Source organism: Phascolarctos cinereus, unplaced genomic scaffold (genome assembly GCF_003287225.1).
Source record: "Phascolarctos cinereus isolate Bilbo 61053 unplaced genomic scaffold, phaCin_HiC Scaffold_9;HRSCAF=440, whole genome shotgun sequence".
Lineage (NCBI taxonomy): Eukaryota > Metazoa > Chordata > Mammalia > Diprotodontia > Phascolarctidae > Phascolarctos > Phascolarctos cinereus.
Window position 1 is genome coordinate 6,480,149 of NW_027556402.1, and position 16,320 is coordinate 6,496,468.

A 16,320-nucleotide genomic window follows, 5' to 3' on the forward strand; every position below is an offset into this window, starting at 1 on the left:
CCATCTTTTACCTCAATTCTTACCTAGACTTTGATTACTGAATGCGCACTGCCTCAGACAGAGTGAGACCTGAGAAAGACCTTAATCTAAAAAGGCCTGGGTCTCCCACTGCATCTGGGACCATCTGCAGTCATCCTGATCTCCATCTGCCATGGGACCCCAGTGGCTCCAGAGAAGAGAGTGAGGCTGATGACTTTGTTTTTGTTTTTAGGCAATTGGGGTTAAGTGACTTGCCCAGGGTCACACAGCTAGTGAGTGTCAAGTGTTTGGTCTGAGACTAGATTCGAAGTCAGGGCTGGTGCTCTATCCCCAGCGCCACCTAGCTGCCCCGAGGCTGATGACTTTGCACAACCCTGCCTCACTTAAATCTAATTCACAAGTCAAAGCATCCCCCTCCTGGGGTCATCGCTCCCTTTCTAGAATGAAGGACCTGCAACAGTAGCAACAGCAATCCATACTCTCCAGTAGTCCGCCCAGGGCAGCTGTCCTCGTGCCAGTAGCCTTTCTCTAGGACTCCCGAGCTCACAGGCACACCAGGCCAGCACATACGGTCTCCAGCCACTCCCCTGTGCCCTCCCCCCAGGCCCAGCCAAGCCTTTGTTTGATGATGGCCTCAGTACCACTCTGTCTGCAGTTGTTCTCTAGCCATATGTGACACCTTCCACATGGCCCTCCAGGGGGCCCAGAACAATACAAGTGATGGTGAGCCTGATAACTGGGTTCACAGCAGTTCATGGTTTGCTAACACTGGTCACATCCATTTTATTTATTTATTTTTGGAGGCAAGCAACTTGTCCCAGGGTTTGAACTCAGGTCCCCCTAATCCCCCTCTATCCCCTGCGCCACCTTGCTGCCCCTGCCGCATCCATTTTAAAATTTCAATTTGAAAGTGTCCCCAGTGCACAGCCAATCCAGAAGTCAGTGGCTCTCACAAATGGTAATGCTGAGTAAGAGAACCAATCCCAAAGTGTGCAAAGAACATTCTGAAGTTGCCAGCTCAGGGCAGGGATGTACCAGCAAGCTTGTTCATGCTGGCATTTCCTAACACTGCCACTTAGGAGAACTTACATGACATCACTGCATTTTTCCCTCAGCCACCACCATCTTTCATCTAGGATTGTTTTCGATCCTGCCTTTCTGCTGAAGAAGGCCTTTCCACCTCCACCCGATTTGTTCTGGGGGAAGTCTGGCCACTTGCTTTGTCGTGGGAGAGGAGGGATGCCAGTCCTCTGCCAAAAGCAAGAGGGGGACATGCATGCCATGGCCAATTAAAGGCGCTAGCTGTTCAGTCTACTTTGTGAGTATCAAGTGACAGAAGGAAACAATACAGAGAATGTGGTTTCAGCAAAATTAAAATTCATGAAAAAGTTGAACATTCCCCGAACTACTTTAATAATAGAATCCAATTATGCAAGCACAGCAAGAGATGAGAGCTCTGACGAGGTGAAAGAGAGCGTCTATCCCGTTCTGCCTTCCTTCAACACAGGAACTCAATTTCAGCACAGGACATAAACTTCCTTTGGCTTCTCCATACGAACTGTTATAACGGCAGCTGGAACATTCAGTACATACGGGCAGGTGGGAAGGAAGCTGACCGTTTCCACGAGGGTTTATTTCAGATTCATAAAGGAATGTGCTTATTATTCTGTGCTGGGTGATGTTTGGAAATCTAGTTCAATGACAGGGACTGCTAGGGGTGGGGGGGATGGAGAGGAGGCAGGAAATAAGACTGAATAAAGAGGTAAGGTGAAAACAAAATGTAGAGGTAAGTTTGATTTCACGCTATTTTTTTTTAAAAAAACTACTTGTCACTAAATAGAATTACTTGGAATATTTTTTTTTTAATTGGTAAAGCAACATTTCTTTAAGTATCTACTTTGTTTCAGGCACTGATAGAGTCTGTATGTTAAAAGACCACAAATGAAGTAGTCACTGAATTCAATGAGTTTATATTCTACCAAAGGAATAACATATACACATAATGAGTATGCACAAAATGCCTACAAAGTGAGCACAAGAAGAGGCAGCTAGGTGGTGCAGTGGATAGAGCGCCAACCCTGGAGTCAGGAAGATCTGAGTTCAAATCTAGCCTCAGACACGTACTAGTTTACACTGACCCTGGGCAAGCTGCTTTAGCCCATTGCCTCCAAAAAAAAAAAGTAAACACAAGGGAAGGGAGGGTGGGGTACTAGCAGCTAGGGGAAGCAGGATAGGTTCTTTTGTAAAAAGTAGCCTCTTTGCCTGAACTTTCAATAATCAGTGGATCAAGCTGCGCTGACTACAACATGCACAAAGATACCCTTCATGATGGCAGCCGATCAGATGTGCTGGTCAGTGAAGCAACAGGCATTTGTGAAGTGAGTTCTTCGTACCAGATGCTGTGCTAAGTGCCGTGGATACAAAGGCAAAAACAGTCCCTATCCTCAAGGCGCTCACATTCTAATTCATTAGCTCAGTGTTTATGGGCAGCTAGGTGGAACAGTGGAGGGAGTGCAGGGCCTGGAGTCAGGAAGACTCATTTCCTTGGGTTCAAATCTGGCCTCAGACACTTTCTAGCTGTGTGATTCAGGACAGGTCACTTAACCCTGTTTGCATCAGTTTCCTCATCTGTGAAATGAACTGGAGAAGGAAATGGCAAGAAAACACCAAATGGGGACACAAAGAGTCCAACACAACTGGAAATTGACTCAATGATAAGCTTTGTGCTCAGGCATTTGGAGGATGTTAAGTCCCTCAATGCTTCTGGTTTTGTGTGACTTGATGCTTCAGGGTTTGAACTTTAAGTGAACCACCCCCTTTATCGGCCACTGGGAAGAAGATCAGTTGCTAAGTGGGCCTGAAAGAAGAACATAACAGTCCCTGGAGCTTTTCTAAAACTTCTTTTCCTGGTTGCTATTCATGTCAGGGCTGTTTTGAGGCTTCTTTCAGAGAGAGCTGGGGGAAGACAGCTTGCCCTATCACCTACCCTGGCCACCATATGGACGTGAACAAATGAATGAATGAGAATGTACTTTTAAGTGCTTAGTATATGTAAAGCACTGGGCTAAGCCCTGGTGATATAAAGTGAAAAGTAAGACAGTCCTTATTCACATTCCGTTGGAGGAGACAACACATACTGAAGGCCTCAACTGCAAATTTAGATGGAAAAGTCCTACGGTCCTCAGAGTGCAAGCAGCAAAGTGGACGGTAAAGCATTTTCTTTAATATCGTTCCCACTGATCAGAAATGGATCAGTTTCTGATGTTGTATTGTTTTGCAGTGCCAAGGACTTTCATGGAGAAATCTTCCTCTTCTGAGTCTTTGACTGGGGCTAAGGCTGGGGGTGTAGTCCCCTCACAAGCAGTTGCCAGGCTGCATCTTCACATGGGTTGCTTCTTGACAAAATGGTGGCCAGAAACAGAACCAGTCTGAAGGAAGCTGCCACTCCTGAGGCTCTGGGACTATGTACCTAGCAGTGGGATATCTACTCAAAGGGTATGGGCATGTAAGTCGCTATTTTGTTTGTTTGTTTGTTTTTAAGAATTCTGCTTTCCAGAATAACTGATTCTCAAAAAATAAAAAACCAAAACCAAAACCAACCAAACAAAAAAAAACCCAAAGGGGCAGCTAAGTGGCACAGTGGATAGAGCACTGGCCCTGGAGTCACGAAGACCTAAGTTCAAATCTGACTTCAGACATATAACATTCACTAGCTGTGTGACTCAGGACAAGTCACTTAACCTAAATTGCCCCACCTAAAAAAACCCCCAAAAAACAACCCAAAAAACAAACCAAAATAAAACCAAAACCAGAATAAGTGGTTCAGTTCACAGCTCCAGCAAGCAGTGTGTAAGTACGCCCATCTTTCCTCTCCAACACTGGCTTTTTCCATTTTTGTCATCTTTGCCAGTTTCCTGAGTGTGAGGAGACACTGTAGAGCTATTGTAATTTGCATCTCCTTACTATTAGGAGTTAGCAGCAATTTTTGAATGATCATTAATATTCTTCATGATTCATGAATTATTTGTTCGTTTCCTTTGACAATGTATACACTGGGAAATGATTCCTGATCATTTTTACCATTTAAATCTCTAAATATCTTGGATATGAGACCCCGTGACAGACAGTTGATTCAAAGTTTTATTTCCATTTGATCTTTTCCGTTCTTATCCTCATTGTATTGATTTTGTTAGTGCAAAAGCTGTTCAGTTTCATGTAATCTAAATAATCTGCTTTATCTTTTGTGATCACTTCTATCCCCCCTTGGTAACTGTGAAAGGAACTTAAGACAATTTCCTTCCCTTCCCTTCTGTTCCCTTCCCTTCTTCCTCTGTCTCTGTCTCTGTGTCTATCTTTCTCTGTCTCTCTCTTTCCCCCCACCCCCACTGGCAATTTTTTTTATTAATTTATTTTGATTTATCAACAATCACTTCCATATGCTATTGAGTTGAAAATTTTTCTCCCCCTTCCTCCCCCCACCCTCCCCAAGACGGCGCACAATCTGATATAGGCTTTACATTTACATACCCATTAAACATATTTTCACATTAGTGAAGTTGTAAGTAAAAATTAAAACCAATAGGAGGAACCATCAGAAAGATGCTTTTTCTCCATCCTTTTTTCCCCCCATTTATGCTTTTCTTTTTCCTTTTTCCTTTCTCCCCTTCACTAGTGTTTTGCTTTTGACCACTGCCTCCTTCAGTCCCTTCCCCCTTTTATTATCCCTTTCCCTTTCTTCCCCTTTAGTCTTACTGCTGCTTCCCTCCTTCTTTCCCCCCCTTTTCTTTCCCTTTTCCCTCCTACTGCCTAAAGGGCAAGTTAGATTTCTATACCTAACTGATTATATTATGCCCTTCTTGAGCCAAATCTGATGAGAATAAGGTTCAAACAATGCTCCCCCTCCCTTCTTTCCCTCTGCTGTAATAGGATTTTGTGTCTTTTCCTGTAATGTAATTTACCCTTGTCTGCCTCCTCCTTTCTCAGTACATTTTCTAAGATCAGATTGATCCACTTATTTGGATCCATTTAACCCACTTGATTAGATTTTTTTTTATCATTACATCAAAGTCAACTAATATCCACCCTCTTTATGTATACTCCTTTAACAAGGTGTAATAACAATACAGTTCTCAAGGGTTGCAAGTCTCATATTCCCTTGTAGGGTTTAAACACACCCCCCCCATTAACAACATATTGTATCTTCTGTCCCATTTACCTTTTTAAGTCCTTCTTGAGTCCTGTACTTGAAGATCAAATTTTTTGTTGAGCTCTGGTCTTTTTATCAGGAAAGTTTGGAAGTCTCCTATTTCATTGAATATCCACCTCCTCCCTTGAAAAATGATGCTCATTTTTGCTGGGTAATTGATCCTTGGCTGCATTCCAAGCTCCTTTGCCTTACGAATATCATGTTCCATGCCCTGCAGTCTTTTAATGTAGAAGCTGCAAGGTCCTGTGTAATCCTGACTGTGGTTCCATGATATTTAAATTGTTTCTTTCTGGCTGCTTGCAGCACCTTCTCTTTCATCTGGTAATTTTGGAATTTTGCTATTATATTCCTTGGCATTGTCAATTTGGGATCTCTTTCAGGTGGTGATCGGTGGATTCTTTCTATGGTTATTTTCCCTTCTGGTTCTAGGACTTCCAGGCAGTTTTCCTTTATGATTTCCTGAAAGATACTGTCCAGGCTCTTTTTTTCATCATGATTTTCAGGTAGTCCAATAATTTTTAAATTGTCTCTCCTGAGTCGATTTTCCAGGTCGGTTGTTTTACTGATGAGGTATTTTACATTTTCATCTATTTTTTCATTTTTTGTTTCTGTTTGACTGATTCTTGCTCTCTCATAGAGACATTAGTTTCCATTTGTCCAATTCTAGTTTTTAACAGATTGTTTTCTTCTGTTAGTTGTTGCTACAGATGTGGGTTTGTTGACAATGTTGCCCTCTTCAGAATTTCTTTCTTGATCTTCGCTCTTCTCATAATATGAATCTATGGTACGTTTCTTTTTACTCTTGGTGTTTCTTTATTCCCTGGCCTTTAAAGAGATTCTGGTGTTGTGAGCCTAGGTCTTGGTTACTGGCTTTGTGTGCTGGGGCCTCTTATGCTGGCAATTGGAGGCTGTAGGTTTCTGGCAGCTTACCTCGTGTTGGGCTGGAATCAGCAAGGCTGGAACTTTCAGGCAATTCTAGGTTGCCTGCTTTTCCTTTCCTTTAGCTTTATTCAGCTCCTTTTAGATGGGTGCTGCAGGGTGTTTATCTGCCTGGGGCCCCCTGCAGTGTTGTCTCCCTCATTTCTGCTAATGCACCAGGAGATTCCTTTATGGTGGAGTGCCCAGGCTCCTGGTGGTTTTCTGAGCTGGTTTCCACCAGTTCCCCGCCCTCACTGAGGCACTCGGAGGTCCAGGTGTTGGTGTTTGCCTGCTCTACCACCTGGGCTTCAGGATTTCTTCACAATTGGAGGCTTCAGAGCTCCTACAGCTCACCTGGTGTTGGGTTGGAATCAGCAAGGCTGGGGGCTTTAGGAAGCCTTTAGGTTGTTTTCTTCATCTCCTTTCAGATGAATGCCGCAGGGTACTTGTCCGCCTGGGGCCCCTTGTAGTTCTGCCCACTTATTTTTACTGAGGCACTGGGAGACCTGTTTGCTGGGCTGCTGCACTGCTGCTCCTCATCTTTCTTCTAGTCAGGTGTTCCAGGGTCTTTTTTCTGGGGTGGTATTTTCTGGGTTTTCAGAGGTTGATAGGGGAGAGTGAGAGCGACTACCTTTTTACTCTGCCATCTTGGCTCCCAGAATCGGAAGTCTCTGTCTCTCTCTTACAATAAGCTCATATATCCATTTTGAGTTTGTTGTACTATATGATGTGCTATATATGTGTTATATAATTATCTTCAATGGTTGAAGAGAATTGTTGCCAAGCTATCTTTTATTTTTTGCACTAGTTCTTGTCAAGTAGGGCGTTCTCCAAGTAATATGTTCTCAGGTTTATCAGACACTTGATTTTTGAGGTCATTTGCTTCTGAATCTTCCTTAATCTTTTCCACTGATATACCCTATTTTGTTTAATCAATTTGATGGCTGTATTGTAACATAATTTGAAGCTTGGTGGCACTAGTCCTGCCCCTCCCCCAACTTTGTTCCTAACTTTCATTATTTCTCTTGGGATTCTAGACAATTGATTCCTCCAAATGAATATATTCTTGGACGTTTAATTGGCATACCATCACATCTCTAAGTTGATTTAAGTGACATCATTTTTATTATAGTGGTGTGGCCCAGTCACAAGCAGTAGTGACTATTGCTCTCTTCCATCATTCTATAGCTCTTTAAAGAATGTTCTGTAATGTTATTTGTCTTGAGTGTGTCTTGGCAGATTGCTTTCACATGCTTTATGCTTTCATAATTATTTTGAATGGAATTTTCCTTTTTATCATTGCCTTCTGGGTTTTGTTATCACTATACAGAAATGTTGATTTTTCAGGCTTTGTATTATGTTCTCTGCAGAAGTTACTCTTTGTCTTTTCTGATTCCTTGCAGGCATTATAAATAGTCATATCCTGAGTACATAGGCATTTTTTTCTTCTCTGCCATCTCATAACTTTACTATCCTTCTCATGTCTTATTAGCATTGCTAGCACTTCCAGAACTATGTTAAATAGCAACAGGAACAGGAGGCATCCTTGCTTTACTTCTGTGTTTATTGGTAAAGCTTGTAGTATTTCCCTGTTGCAATAATGCTAACTTTTATTTTTAAATGTATGTTTTTCTCATATTAAAAATGTCCCTTCTACACTTATGTTTTCCTATTTTTCTCTCTTGACAGGACACAATAGTGCACAATTTTGTTTTTGCTTGTCAGAGAGCATAATTGTAACTTTATTGTTTTTTTTCTTTTTAATTACCTGATGCATAGTAAATTTAGTTTCAGCTTCTCTTCTTTCTCTAAGAGCCTGGGGTGGGATGATGAGAATATTTCTTGTATATAGTAGTTTATTGGGGTTTTCCCCTCTTTTCACATTCTTTTATTTTATTGGGTAATTTAATCCATTTAAGTTAAAGTTATGATTGTTAGATTTCTGTTTTTTTCCCTTAGCTATTTTGCATTTTTAATCCCTTTCCTCCTTTAAGTCAGTACTTTGTCCCTACAATTAGTTGGGCTTACACTTTGACACTAAACTATTTCCACAGGCTTCCTCCCTTCACCCCCACCCCTCAATCCTATTTGCCTACCCATCCTAAGTTTTCTGAATTTACTTTAATTTCTTTTTATTCACTATTTCCCCCTCCACACACACACACACACACACACACACACACACACACACACACACTTTCCTTTCCCTTTCTTTCCCCTGACCAAGCCAAGCAAATAGCTCAAAATCTTCCCTCTCCACAAGCCTCTTATTTTAAGTAACAGTCTTTTGCCACACCCTTTTCAAAGTTTTCCTTTGCTTTGACATAATTTCTTTTCCCTTCCAGTCTATTCTGAATTTTATTTTCGGATTCATGTGCCATATAATTTCTGATTAACGTGTTTATTCATTTTCTTCTTCAATCTTTCTGTTGCTCATGAGAGTGAAGCTTAAATTTGAGTTTTCTTATATGCCATTTGTATGTTATAGCTTTATAGGTCTTACTCCATCTTCTCTACTTTCTGCTGTGCCTCAGACTTAGAAATGTCAATTCATAAATAAAGCAATGTCAGGAGAAAGCAATATGACGTGAGGATCACTCTGTGCCCCAACTTAGAAGAGCTGAGCCTGACAATGATCAGCCCCTATTCCCAAGGCTATGCTATCCTGTCTCTGGTGTTATGTCTCCCCTCCTGTTGCATTTTTACCCTAGTTGTTACTTATCTCCTATTTCCTTATTTGTACAACTTTCTCTTCTGTTATTCCCTGTTCTAAAGGGATTTAGTCCATGGATTACTAATTTGACATTTTCTCCTTCCTTTCCCCTGATTTGTTTTCCTTAATTATTTAGTTCTTTAGGTTTTTTTGGTCCCTTGATGATACATCTTGGTACTTTATTTTACCCTATAGATTCATCTTTCTTAAAGCATTTTTAAACAATAGCTTATAAATATGAGATAACTGGTTTCTTTACTTAATTTTTACATAAAAATTGAACAAATTTATCTCTGTGTGTGTTTGGTTTGGAGTGTGTTAAATAATCTGATCATCTCTATTTTTGACAGGAATGTCTCAAACACCCCTCTTTTGTTGAAAGTCTATTACTTTGGGGTGTTTTGTGACTAGACATAGCTTTGCAAGATGTGTCATATTGAGTTGTAGCTTGAATGTTGTGCTTTTTTGTAATATATTATTCCCTTCTTGTCTCTAATTTCTTTTGTCTGTGGAGTAATTCTGGGCTGTTTGATGGGCCTTTTATTCATATCTAAATGTCTTTCACTGGATTACTTGCATAATTTGTTGCATGATATTGGAACTGAGAAATTTAACTATTATAGGCCCTAGAGTTTGGATTATATTATTTTATTTATTTTTTATTGAGATGATCTGTAGATTCAATCACCTAATCAATAGTTTTGATCAATAATTGTTTTTTTCTATATTCAAAAATTAAAGAAGTTTCCTTATATTTTTCTTGCAGTAGAGTAGCTGGGTGTTTTATTTTCATCTTCTTCTGGGAGATTTATGATCCTTATCACTGCCCAACTTATGTTCAAGATCCATAGCTTTGGCTTATATAGCATTTGTATGTTCTTTTTCAGATTGTTGTCTTTTGCTACTCTTCTACCAAATTGTCTTCCGGTAGGATTTTTTAATTCCAAATTCTTTTTCAGGGCCTCTACTTTGGAGAGATTGTCTATCATATGTTCATTTTTCTCTGTTCTGTTGTTTGTGTTTTTTAAAGCCTGTATGAGCTCATTTTCAGACCACCAATTCTTTTCTTTAAAATTTTTATTTCTTAGGGGCAGCTAGGTGGCGCACTGAATAGAGCACTGGCCCTGAAGTCAGGAGGACCTGAGTTCAAATTCGACCTCTGACCAAACACTTGACACCTACTAGCTGTGTGACCCTGGGCAAGTCACTTAACCCCAATTGCCTAAAAAGCAAAAAAAAAAAATTCTTACTTCTCTTTAGAACCATTTTGGAGTTTCTTGGCACAATTCCAGGATCCCTAAGGAGTTCAAAGGATTTTTTAAGGCAGGTTTTTTGGATTCATTTCTCTCCATACACAAATATAATACTTATTGATAGTGTTCTTGGACACATTCATTCCTCTTCTCTTTCTGACATTCTATCTGATTGTAGGTTATAGTTTTATTCAGTTTCTCTCTTTGACATTGGTCAATTGCCTTAGGTTTCTCCTCTCATGCTTTGGTACCTCTTCTTTCCACTGTGCCCAGAACTCAGAGTTGTTGTACTCCCCATATTGGAAGCTCTGGGTAAAGGACTTGCATTATCTGGGTTGTGATCTTCTATCCTTCAGGCCACAATGCTTGTTTACCTTCTACCTGGTCCTATGTTGCTTCCTGTAGGATGCGCTTGGGGGGGCAGGGCAGCATTAAGATTGAATCATTGCAATAGGACGGATGGAAAGGGATCCCTAGAGCCATTGCAAGCTTTGGAGGTTATACCATTCCACCTAACAGAAAGAGAGGTTGGTGGGGAGGGCAGTAAGGACTCTGAGTGAGGGGAGCTGAGTATTCATTTTCTGATATTATTTCATAAGTGCTTCTGTCTTCTCTTGTTGATACATCTTTAGTTTTCCTATGAATGGTGCATCATCCCTTTGATTCAAGGAATGTTTTCGAATTTGAGCTTCCAAGACAGACCAGAGCTGGATGTACAGATACAGGAGTCATCAGCACAGAGATGACAATTAAAGTGACTACAGCTGATAAAGTCACCAAATAAGAAAAGAGTCCAGGGAAGAGCTTTGGGATACACTGACAGTCAGGGGGCATGACTTGGAGCAGATGCCAGCAAAGGAAACTGAGGAACACTTTATGATAGACAGGAAAAGGACCAAGAAAAAGAGCAATAACATGACAATGCCCAGAGAAGACGGATCCAAAAGAAGTGTCGAGTGCTATAGAAACGTCGAGAAGGTTGAGAATTAACCAAAGGCCGTTAGATCCAGCAATTACACAAATCTTGGCAGCTTTGCAAAGAGCAGTTTCAGTTGAGTGAACAGATCAGAAATTAGATTTCAGAGAGTTTAGAGGAGAGTGAGAAGAATGGAAATGGATGCAATTAGTATAGATCTTTTTGTAACAATTAGTGTATCATATAGAGCTTTTTATAGCAATTAGTATGTAGTCTGTAGCTTTTTATAGCAATTAGTGTATGGTATATAGCTTTTTATAGCAATTAGCATGTAGTATGTAGCTTTTTATAGCAATTAGTGTATGTTATGTAGCTTTTTATAGCAATTAGTGTACAGTATGTAGCTTTTTATAGCAATTAGTATACAGTATGTAACTTTTTATAGCAATTAGTGTATGGTATGTAGCTTTTTATAGCAATTAGTATGTAGTATGTAGCTTTTTACAGCAATTAGTATATGGTATGTAGCTTTTTATAGCAATTAGTGTATGGTATGTAGTTTTTTATAGCAATTAGTGTATGGTATGTAGCTTTTAATAGCAATTAGTGTGTAGTATGTAGCTTTTTATAGCAATTAGTATACAGTATGTAACTTTTTCAAGGAATTTGGCTGAGAAAGGGAGGAGAGATTTAGGACAATAACTGGAAGGGATGGTAGGATCCAGAGAGGGTGATTTTTAAACTGCTGAGTCCATTGGCTTTTTCTCAGGCCTTTCACTCCTTGATCTCTCTGCGGCCTTCAACAAAGTTGGTCATCTCCTCTTTCCAGAAACTCTCTCCTCCCTTGGCTCCTGTGATACTTCTCACTCCTGGAGTGCTTCTAATTTATCCACTTGCTCCATCTAGTTTCCTCTCTGAGTGTGTGTGTGTGCCAAGGCCATTTGCCCTCTTTTGCTCTGCATGTGAAGGAGTCATCTTATAGGGATGATCTGTGTGAAAGAAGGAAGGACAGATGGGGACGTAAAGGGGAAACAGAAGACGTGGGCATGGAAGCAACAATGATAACATCGAGAGTTCTGCTTGACCCCAGCCAGCCATTATCTCCTATGTTTATTTTAAATATACATTATTAAGGTCAATGAATAATTTCCAATCACCTTATTATTTACTAAGTTGATTTATTCTTTTCTTTTGCTCATGTAGTGAATTTCAACAAGGAAGTCAAACTTAAAAGCAAGGCTGGCCTGAATATTTTTGTCCTTTCTACAAAGCAATGTTCTCTCCAGGGCGACTTCCTTTGGCCTGAGTGTTTCAGCTGTGTTGGCCAGTATCCTGAGAGTAAAAAAACAAGACCATGTTATTTCACTATTGTATTTCTTAAAGGACTAATTTTAAAAACAAATTAGCCCAAGATGTGAGAGCTCTTCTGTATGTTTTGTAAGATTTAAGGTTGGTTAGGTTCCAAGGAGGTGGAGGAAAACAGTCTTGGTGAATTCCCAAACATGGCTATTTGTCTATAACATCAGGGTCCCAGCTTATACTGTGCACCATACAGAAAAAGAAAATAGTTGCTTCTAAGTTACTCTTAACTACATTCCCTTTCCTTGTTTATATGGCGTATTCATAGCCAATGCACACACAGATCATATTCCAAGTCCATCATTATAACTGATCAGAGATTGCTAAGTAAACAAAGCCTATAGATTTCTTGTAGGCACAAATATCTCTGTTCCCTATGGAAGAACTTCAGATTGTTTCAGAGAAAATTGCATGGCATGTAAAGAATGAAGGAGTTAGAAAGAAAATCTTTTCTAGCTCAAAAATACTATTCTCTACCCCATCTAAATGCCACGTCTAGAATAGTGGAAAAGAAACTTAAGTAGGAGCTACAGCAGCTGAGTTCAAGCCCCAGCCTGGCCACAAACTAACTAGTCGGGGACCTTATGTAACTGCACTAACCTCTCTTTCTCATCTGTAAAATGAGGGAGTTAGATTGGATGTTTTACTGTCCTTTCCAGCTCTAAGATCCTATGATTCTGTGATTTAGGTGGTGCAGTGAATAGAGAGCCAGGCCTAGAGTCAGATCTAAGTTCAAATCCGGCCTGAGACACTTACTAGCTGTGAGATCCTGGGCATGTCACTTCTCCCTGTTTGCCTCAGTTTCCTCATCTGTCAAATGAGCTGGAGAAGGAAATGACAAACCACTCCAGTATCCCTTCCAAGAGAACCCCAATGGGGTCATGAAGAGTTAGATATGACTGAACAACAAGCTGCTGCTACCTTTTCATTACTCACACAGAGCAGGGGTGAGGGGAAAAGGGAAGGGAAATAGCATTTATTAAGTGCCTACTATGTGCCTGGCACTGAGCCATGCACTTTCTAAATATTAGCTCATTTGATCCTAGACACAACTAGCCCAGGCCACTTGCCCTGATTAGTGACCTCCTACTTGTTCATTCCGAGCTGCTCTCTCCATAGGAATGTCTCACCAATTAGAGGGTTAGCTTCTTGAGATGAGGGGTTCTCTTTTACCTTCTTTTGTAGCCTCTGCACTTAGCACAGTGCCTGCTGCATACTGCACTTAATAAACGTTTATTGACTGACTCACTGACATGAGCATCAACTCCAATCTACGCAGCCTCATCTCCTCATGAAATACCAAGTACATACATCTAGGCCTTCTACTCTAGATAAATGGGTTTTCACTCATCATTGCCTTCCCTTTGCAAACCTACAATCACATTTCATTTTATTTTGCTTTTACTAATGCCTTCATCCTGGTCTTTGCAAAATGTTTTAAATTGGGCTTACCCAACAGGTCAGTGCATTTCAAAGCTCTATCTGGCTGATCTTGAGATTATCAAAATCACCATTCCAACTACTGTCAACCACATGCCATCCAGATCTGGTGAATACATGTCATTGTTGTTGTTTGTCCTTTGTTCAAAGAGGCCCAGTGCCATCACAGGGTGATGTCTTGACTTGAACTTGTACTGGATTAACATGAGACAGAGCTGTGCAGTTATCAACCCTGTTCTTTCCTCCAGAGTCATCAAAGTCCAGTGGCAAGACAAAAGTCAAGGTGACCGGAGATGGCCCAGGATATAGTGGATGACCTCAGCATCTCTGATATCTGACCAGGCTCTAAGCTCTCCCCAGAGCCTTCTTCAGCCGCCTTCATGGCTGTCAGAACAAATTATTCTCATCTGCCCATTCTGCCAGGGGAAGTGCTTGGGGTGGATATCCCCATTCTATGATGGGTTTGAGGCCCTTTGATTACCTCAACCAGCTATAAACTGTCTGCCAAGAAGGCATTATGTGGGTGTGGCTGCTGTTTATGTTAAAGCTTCTTGGAGCCAAAGGTGACGATTGAGTGCCAGGTGGACACCAAAGGTGGATGAGCAGCTGGCAAGCCCTCACACCGGAGGTGCCAGTCTTCCTGAACACTCTATACACCCCAACACTCATGGGATGGTTTGAGGCTAGAGATGAATGGCAAATGTACTGTCTAAAATTTTATTAATAACTTGAATATCATGTATGTGTCTGTATATAATACATTTATGTAGCCATTTAAAGTTTACAGAATAATTCCACAATAACTGTGTGTGATGGATTATTATCCCCATTTTACATATGAGGAAGTTGAGGCTAAATAATACCTATCAGCCGTGGTGAGTAAGTGGCACAGTCTTCCTGGTGCCAGCTAGGTGGGCTGGATAATGAAGGCATGCTCATCAAAATTCCAAATGACTTAAAACTATGAAGAATAGTTTACAGGATATGTGAAAGTAGCAGGATTCAAAAACATCTTGATGGGCTGTGATGGTAGGCCAGAACGAACAAGAGGATCTGTTCAAGACAAACAGCTGTTTAAGGACAGGATGAGGGAGGTCTAATTTAAAGCAGTTTACTGGGGGATGCAGGGGAGAAAGGAGACAAGGGTTTTAGCTGATCACCAGCTGGATATGAGCTGCTAAAAAAAAAAAAGCCAAGCAGTACGTGGGATTGTTTTAATAGTGTGGTGACCACATAAAAGGAAGCAATATTTCCACTGCTCTTTGTACCTTCCTCCAGTTGGGCCACACCTGATGTACTGTTTATGGGCTAAGAGACTTGAAGAAACTGGAAATGGTCAAAGAAAAGCAACCAAGATGGGGAAAGGAGTTTGGGGATATTTTAGCCTGGAGAAGAAAAGAATCATGAGAAATGTGGTCACTATCTTCAAACACATGCAGGGCAGAAGTTAAGACCTATTTGGAAATCAAGAGCTAGGGCCCAATAGATGAGGTTACACATAAGGAGGCAATTTTGTCTCAATATAACAGAGGAACAGCCTAGCCCTTAGGAGCGTGAGCAGAGGGCTCAGCAGATGACATTCCTCTGTGGACTCTGAAGTGTGTGAAGACCTTCTGTGGTGGTTCCAGTTTGCTAACTACATGGTAAAGAAAAGCCTCTTTGATTGGCTATGGAACCAGAGCTGGGGTGCATTCCAAAGGCATTAATCCATCCTTTTTGACCTGATGAATCCTGTCTGTCTGACTCTGCTAGGTAAGAGATAACACTGAGGGAGACAGGCCTAAGGCCCTCCCTATCTGAGGCCAACCTATGGCCCCATGCTCTTTGCTTCTATGTATTTATTCTTCCTGCTTTAACGTGAAGGACACTAGAGATGTCTATGTCCTTGTGAGCTTCAAAAGGTCAGGAGAATAGGCCACTAGGAAGTCTGAGAGAGTCCATTCTGGGTTCTGGAGCCAGCGAGTCAGCTCTCTGAGGCAACGTGATGAGCAGTGCCATTCAGGACCCAACTCATCATTAGCTGGAACAGGGACTCACCCAGCAGCAACAGTGCCTTGAGATGCCAGCTCTATGGGGCCGATGTTACGGACAAGCTGCCTTAAGTCTAAGTCTCTCCCCAGAGGCTGAGACTCTCCCACTATTTAGTGGATAGTGGGTCCTCCCAGCGCTGGTGGGAGTAGGAAATATACGTACTTTGTGTTTTGCTACCTGTAGGCATACTGTCCCCAGGAATCAAGATGACAAAGGGGAGAGTGTGCCCCTCAGGTGTGAGGAACAGAGTTATTTATACTTCTTGCTCTATCCTCACAGTAAATACTCCTTTGTAATAGCTAAGGGATATGAATTGGGGCAGCTAGGTGACCCAGAGAATGAAGCCCTGGGACTGGAGTAAGGAAAACCTGAGTTCCAGTCCAGCCTCAGATACTAGCTATGTTAACTTGGGCAACCTTGTTTGCCTCAGGTTCCTCATCTGTAAAAAATGAGCTGGAGAAGGAAAAGGCAAACCTCTCTAGATCCTTGCCAAGAAAACCCCAAA

The 16,320-nt window shown here is 41.2% G+C and overlaps 1 long non-coding RNA gene across 1 annotated transcript; it reads left to right on the forward strand.

The window, feature by feature from the left end:
• Positions 1 to 2,198: 2,198 nt before the first annotated feature.
• Positions 2,199 to 14,631, forward strand: LOC110222976 (uncharacterized). The gene is made up of 3 exons (XR_002328547.2): positions 2,199 to 3,186; positions 3,260 to 3,484; positions 14,033 to 14,631. It is a non-coding gene; the product is annotated as an uncharacterized LOC110222976 (long non-coding RNA).
• Positions 14,632 to 16,320: the final 1,689 nt, after the last annotated feature.